Source organism: Suncus etruscus, chromosome 15, assembly GCF_024139225.1.
Source record: "Suncus etruscus isolate mSunEtr1 chromosome 15, mSunEtr1.pri.cur, whole genome shotgun sequence".
NCBI classification, from domain to species: Eukaryota; Metazoa; Chordata; class Mammalia; order Eulipotyphla; family Soricidae; genus Suncus; species Suncus etruscus.
This window is the reverse complement of record NC_064862.1, coordinates 49661966-49669596: the sequence shown is the minus strand read 5'-3', so window position 1 is coordinate 49669596 and position 7631 is coordinate 49661966.

Sequence of the window (7631 nt, the reverse complement as noted above, 5' to 3'; positions counted from 1 at the left end):
TGACTTATTCCCCACATTTAAGGCCATTTTTAAAATTTTCTACTTTTCAAATACTAGAATCTTTAAAAATACAAATAATTCTTTTTTTAAAAAAATATGTAATTCTAACATCAGCTAGTGGTTGTGGACAAAGGACTACCTGGGTAGACCTACCTCTTACCTCTTTTACAAGTGAAACTCACCAATGGAGGTCTTTTTTTTGTTACTATAGTCTAGAGGTGAGGAATGTAAATTCTGAAAACAGACACAGAAAATCAGAGTATGGTGATACTACAGAGCTGTGTGACTTTGGTCCAGTCTTTTACTTATGTCTCCAATTTCCCCTGACAAATGAAGAGATATTATCTGGTTTGGTAGGGGCTTTGTTATGGGATCATAACTATGAATTACTTACAGCTGAACGTTATCATTATAAACTCACAATAAATGACACCAGGGACATCTGATACAGAGAGACATGCTTATATAAATGTACTCTATGTATATATATGTATATATAAATACATATGCCAATATAGCCCTATATACACATAAAGAGAGAGAAAGGAGAGAGAGAGCAAAGTAAAATAAATTGGTTTTTGGTTTGTGAAAGCTACGGTCATGAAGAGTTTGAGGTGAGCTTCACATAGGAAAGCAAAAAAAGTAGATGTTTATCAGACACACTGGGAAATTATTCCACTGATCCAAAGGGCAAATATAGGTTAATTGATGGTTAGGAAAACCTTAGTAAATCAAGCATATCATCCTTTCTTAAGTACATGTTGTAAGTATAGTTAAAATAATTTTTACAAATATTCAGTTTCATTTTTTTTTACACATCAAAGGCTTAAGTTGTGGAAGTTGACAAAAAGCAACATAAATGTTCTTTTCTTCCTCAACTGTATTGAACATTGCACAGATGTGTAGTTAACTATTTATTATGAACATGCAAATATTGGTGTCCCCACGGCCCATTCTTTGATTTCCAAACTGTGGCTTGCTCTATTGGAATTGTTGATTAATACAGGTCTTTGCTCTGACACACAGCATGTCTGACTTCAGAGCCCCTGAGAGAAGTGTCGAAGAAGAAAGGGGAAATGAATGCTTGATGTTCATAGGTTTGGACAATATTTGAGGATTGGAATTGCTTTGGGAAAATAGCAGAAGGCAACTAAACATATGATGGTTAAAGATGTGCCTAGAATAGAGCTTCATACACAATGGGTTTTCAGTATATCCTTGAGTACAAAACAATTAGACTACATGAAAAGTAAGTAAGATTATTTCCCAGTGAACCAGAGAAGGATCTCTCAATTTTAGCATGCTTGGCATTTTGGAATGATTACTGTTGGGGTGCTTTCTTGTGCCTGTACCATTGCTTGTCCCACCTATTACATTCTCTTACATTTACAGCATGCCTGGTCTCCACCCATTAGACATTAGTAGTATGTGATCACAAAACTGCCTCCAGATACATCTACATGTCCACTGGGGGTGGTATTGAGGTGAGGAAATAGTCTTAGATGACAACTATGAACCTGGAGAAAACAGCTAATATGTTAAATCAATAGCTATGTATCATATGTTTCATTCAGTCCTTATAACAATTCCGAATTGCAAGTGTTTCTGAAATAACTTTTGTGGGAAAGAAATAGGGAAAGAAATAAAGAAATTGGGCCCAGAGAGATAGCACAGCGGCATTTGCCTTGCAAGCAGCCGATCCAGGACCAAAGGTGGTTGGTTCGAATCCCGGTGTCCCATATGGTCCCCTGTGCCTGCCAGGAGCTATTTCTGAGCAGACAGCCAGGAGTAACCCCTGAGCACCACTGGGTGTGGCCCAAAAAACCAAAAAAAAAAAAAAAGAAAGAAAGAAAGAAAGAAAGAAAGAAAGAAAGAAAGAAAGAAAGAAAGAAAGAAAGAAATTGACTCAAGATTTGACAGACAGTATCTAAATTCTAAATACCAGTGTGTTCTTTTGTTTGTATATCCCAACAGTCTGATTATTGAATCCTCTAAGTTACTGCATAATTGTCATATATTTTCTAACAAAATTTGTGGCAAAACGTGAGGAGTGACCATTATTTTATTATCAAAATTTTATTATCATCATTATTTAAAAATTATGTATTATTAATCCATCATTGGTACAAGATTGGGATTGTGAGAAGCACTCATTAAAAGTGAGTAATTCAAATTAATGCACATCACTTCTTCATGAGAATTTAGAACATTATTTTTATGATCTGAGATGAAAAGTTAGCACAATAGTTGTTAGCAATTTGCTCACAGGTAGAAATATATTACTCATAATCAGTAGAAAAATGCCAGGTTAGTTAGCATGAGGAGTATTACTATATCACATGATTTACACATGACAGCTTAGCTTGCCCACAAGGTCCCCTTTTGTCCATGTCTCTTCATTGGTTGAGTGACAGACAGTACTGTAAATAGCACAGGACTTTAAACATACAGTGCAAGTCAATTTTCAGAAATATACTGATAATGTACACATGTTGAGAAATATAGGCTTACAGCTCACAGTGCATAAAGACAAATGGACATTCATATACCACAGTGAGTACACTACTAGTTGTTTTACCTGTAATCACCCTGAATATCAGAATTGGGCCATGCAGTAATATGTAAGAAAGAAGGATCAAGAGGAAGAGGTCTGATAAAACAGTGTTCTGTGTTAGAGATAATCATGCAGTAAAATACAGAATATGTTTGTGTTGCTCAGATTCAGAGTTCCTTTTCTTACAAAACACTGCCAAATGAACTACTTACAAGGAATCCTGGACTTTCTATGTTTGGTTCATTGATTTACAGAAAATGTGAACTGGAATATTCTACAGTGGAGAACTGTTAACTAAGTAAAGTAGTGTATAGTGTTTCAGAGCTAAAACTTGCCCCAAAGAACTCAAGTGTTCTTTGCAAGAGTAGTTTCTTTTGGAAGAAAACAACTCTGCTGTCATAGTTCTTGTGACTATTGAGTAAACCAAAAGGAATTTTAGTGTGAATTGGGGTGTTGGTGGCATAATGGTGAGTAATGGGTTTTTATTCTGGGAGAATATCAATTATTTACCTGCTTAGTCTTACAGTTAAGGATATTCCAAACCTTTAAACAAGTAGGAGAAATTTAATTTACAGCTATAGTTTCTGATGCTACAAAACAGAATCTGGGACAGGAAGAGCCTTCTAATATTTGGTAAGAAACGTGCTCAAACAGGAGAATTTAGAGTGTGTAGCTAGCTAAATGTGTTAGATATACGTGGCCATGCCACGTACATATGTGGCTACTTCTTGTAGTCACATGTGAATATTACACTCAAATTATTTTTCTACTGAGTTGGGGTATGTTGGTGGGGGAAGAAAATGAAGAAATAAAATTTCTGCTAATTCTCCCTTCCCTTCTTATATAACCATCTAGAGAATATAAACCAATAAAAGGGCTAAATGTTGGCAATCCATAAAATTCCATAAGTGGTAATAAAGAAAATCTGAAACTATATTGATATACACCCAAACAAGGTAATTATCATTATTTTTTAATAAAGCCATTTATCATCAATAAATACCAAGGGGGATAGGAAAAATTACCAGCACAACAATGCCATCTTCCATAATTATAGCTATTAACAATTTAAGGCATAATTATATGAGGAAGAGAAACTTCTAGGAAAGCTAGGCACTGTTTTCTGCCCAGAGAAAAGTTTAAGTCCAGCAGTTTCCAATGGGAAGATATTTAAGACATCCCTGAATGGAGAAATGCCTGTCCTGACTTCTTCTAGAGGATCTTATTTTTAAAGTCTTTAACATAGACCCTCCTACCTCTTTATTTTCAAGTTAGTAGGCAGTGCGGAAGGAAAAGGTATTATCTGGTCACTTCCTAGATGTCAACGGCCAAGAGGACTTTATTTAGCAGAAAGGTTGGGTCAGGGAAACATTTATTTAATCTGATCAAATGCTAAAATGATTAAACAGCTACCATTGCCTAAAATATATGTACCCTGGGTCTGGGGTTATAGAAAGAAAGGGATGTTATATTTTTGTTTTGTTCCATTTTGTTTTTGCTGGTGAACATATTTAATTTTTTTAATTTAAGCACTGTGGTTACAGAGCTGTTCATGGTTGAGTTTCAGTCATAAGATGTCCAACACCCTTCACCAGTGCACATTTTCCTCTTATCAATGTCCATAATTTCCCTCTGACCCCTTTTCTTGCCTACCTCTAGGTCAATTATTTTTCTTCTCTCTCTTTTTCTCTCTCTCCCTTTTTTCTCTTGACATTGTGGTTTGTACTATTGTTTCTAGAGGTACCATGCATATTATTTTATCCCCTTCAGCACCTAGTTCTAGTCTAGAGTGATCAGTTCCAATTATCATTGCATAGTGGTCCCTTCTCTATCCTAACTGGACTATCACTCTTTGTGGCAAGCTTCCTATCATGGACTGGTCCTCGTGGCCCTCATCTCTATTGTCTCTTAATATTATTAACCTGCTATGTTTTATTTTTTCTTATATCTCACAAATGAGTGAGATTATTCTATTGTCTATTCTTTTCTCTCTGACTCATTTCACTTAGCATAATACTCTTCTCTCCATATCCTTCCCTGTATAAGCAAATTTATTGACTTTATCCTAGCAGCTAGTAGAATTCTTTTGAATAGATATACCACAGTTCTTTAGCCACTCAATCTGTTCTCTGGCACTTAAATTGTTTCCAGAGTCTGGCTAATATAAACTGCTGCTATAAACATAGAAATACAGTGAGCTTTTCTACATTATGTTTTTGAGTTCCTAGCTGCCAGGCATCTTCCTCTCTCAATACTGAGCAGACTTGTCCTTTTTATTGAGATGCAAAGGAGCAGAGTAGTTAACAGTGTCCCTAAGCCTACAAGCTATACCCCAATTTAACCAGGAATGCTTTTGGGACCTTGCACAAATTAATATCACTATGCTTCAGTGTCTTTTTATGTATAGTAGGTAGGAGACAATACATTCCTAGAGGTGTTATGGGTTCTTGTTAAACTCTGTGAGGTATGTGCTCTGTAATTTTAACTAAAATAGCTTTCTTCAGGTAGTGTGGGACTGTTTCAATAGGAATTTATTCTGCTTGTCACACAGAAAGCTCTGTGGGCAATATAATGACTGAACTGAAAGAATGAGAATGGTAGAAAGTGATACTGCACACAGTGGAAACCAAAGAAGCAACAATGGATTGACTTCAGATACTGAGTAAATATAAGCTACACTCATTCTTGTTAGAACACAAACAAAATTGAACAGGGGTAGAGAAAAATGAGACTGCAAGGTCTTAGGAACTTGGTGGAGCATGAACCACAGAATTTTGGCTGTTGAGGATGAAACAGCCTTCTTGAATGATTGGGAATCCCAAGATGATAGTCAGTCATATTTGCAACTTGTAGTCATTAGGAAGTCATAAAGCATTAATCTAATCATTGAATTGGGAGCCAAAGTGAGGGTCAGGAACAATTTTTGGAATTTCTATGGTGAGGCTTTCCACTCTGCAGGACAATAATTCAGCAAGGATATGCATGTTCATGGAAATAAACACCTGCCTTGATGGATCCTCAGTTTAATTGTGGTTGTCGTTAGTGCTATTTGGCAAACATCCCAGTTCCTTCTTTTCCAGGCACATGTATAAACAAATGATAGTATTATATTTCTGGTTTCCTAATTTGAATGGGGCGCTGTGACTCAGGAACTGTGAGGGGAAACTTGATGGTTTTTGGAAGGTAGATCATTCAATTTAGGGGTATGATCCTTCAGCACATACCTGATTCTACAGTCACAATGACTAGTATCATTTCAGATAGAGTCACTCCATCAGCCAGGCTCTGCAATGAGGTTGACTTAGAGTAGAAGTCCCAGCTGACTCCCTATTAACATGGAGTCAGAGTGAGTACACTGTACAGTTTTAAACTGGGTGTCAAAGAAAAGCCCTGTAAAAGGGTAGGTAGAAAATATTCAAGGTTTGCCATCTGAAGGTCATATAGTCTCTGTTCAGTAACTCAAGAGTGTTACACATAGAAAATGTGAATAGAAGCAGAACTTCTTGCCTTGTTTTCAACTTGAGAAGAATAGTATTCAGTATTTATTAGTGTGTAGACTTTCTTAAATGTTCTTTTGTATTTTTGGTACTGGAGTCCCCTTCTTTTCCTAGTTAAAATTTATTGAATACTTTTTCTAAATTAGTGAGATGGTCATATCATATGTAATTTTTCCTGTTAATATGTCAAATGAAATCAGTTGATTTTTAATGTCAAACCATGCCTTCCTTGGTGATGCCTATTAATACTCTTGTATGTTTATATGTTAAATTTGCCAGTAGTAAAGGCTTTAAAGTATATTTTTCATGTTTTTCTATGTTGGGGTTTCCTTTTTTGGAAATTTAAACATTCTAAATAATAATACAAATTGTATACACATATATCATTAGCAAGCAATAAATTGCATATGAACTTTATAAAACTTAACATGGAAATAAGACACATACCCTGTTCATGGATGAGGAGGATTAACATTATTAAAATAGCAATGCTCCCCAAAGCATTGTACAGATTTAATGCAGTTCCTCCAAGGGTACCCATTACATTCTTCAAAGAAGTGGATCAAACACTCCTGAAATTTATTTGAAACAATAAACACCTGTGAATAGCTAAATCAACTCTTAGGAAAAAGAAGATGGGAGGTATCACTTTCCCCAACTTTAAACTGTACTACAAAGCAATGTCATTACAACAGTATGGTATTGGAATAAAGCCAGACCCTCAGATCAATGGAATAGACTTGAGTATTCAGAGAATGTCCCTGAGACATACAATCAAATAATTTTTGATAAAGGGAAAAAACATAAAATTCATCAATAAAAGACTTTTCAACAAGTGGTGTTGGACAACTGGTCAACCACATACAAAAAAACAAACTCAGACTTCTATTTAACCCATGCACAAAGGTCAAATCCAAATGGATTAAAGACCTTGTTACCAGACCTGGAACCAAGGTACCTGAATAAGGTATATAGAAGAACATATAGGATCAGGGGTCTCAAACTTGTGGCCCGAGGGCTATTTGCAGCCCTCTGTACAACGTTTTGTGGCCCTGCCCTAGAGGAATCTTTTTTGTTTTGTTTTGTTTTGTTTTAATTGTTTGGGTCACACTCCCCAATGTTCAAGGCTTACTACTGACTTTTCACTCAAGGATCACCCCGACTTTGCCTCTTGTGGCCCCCAGGTAAATTGAGTTTGAGACCCCTGAACACTCCGTGACATTGAGACCAAAAGCATCTTCAAGGGGGAAACACCATTGTCCAACAAGTAGAAGCAGAGATAAATAAATGGAACTATATTAAACTGAGAAACTTCTACACCTTGGATACAAAAGCCACAAACTATTCACCCAGTATCCATCAGATAAGGGTCTACTATCTGAGATATACAAGGTATTGACAGAACTTAACAAGAAAAAAAAATCTAACCCCATCAAAAACTGGGGAGAAGAAATGGACATTTTCTCAAAGATGAAATACAAATGGCCAAGAGGCAAAAAAAAAATGCTCCACATCACTAATCATCGGGGAGATGCAAATCAGAACAACAATGAGGTACCATCTCATGCCATAGAGACTGG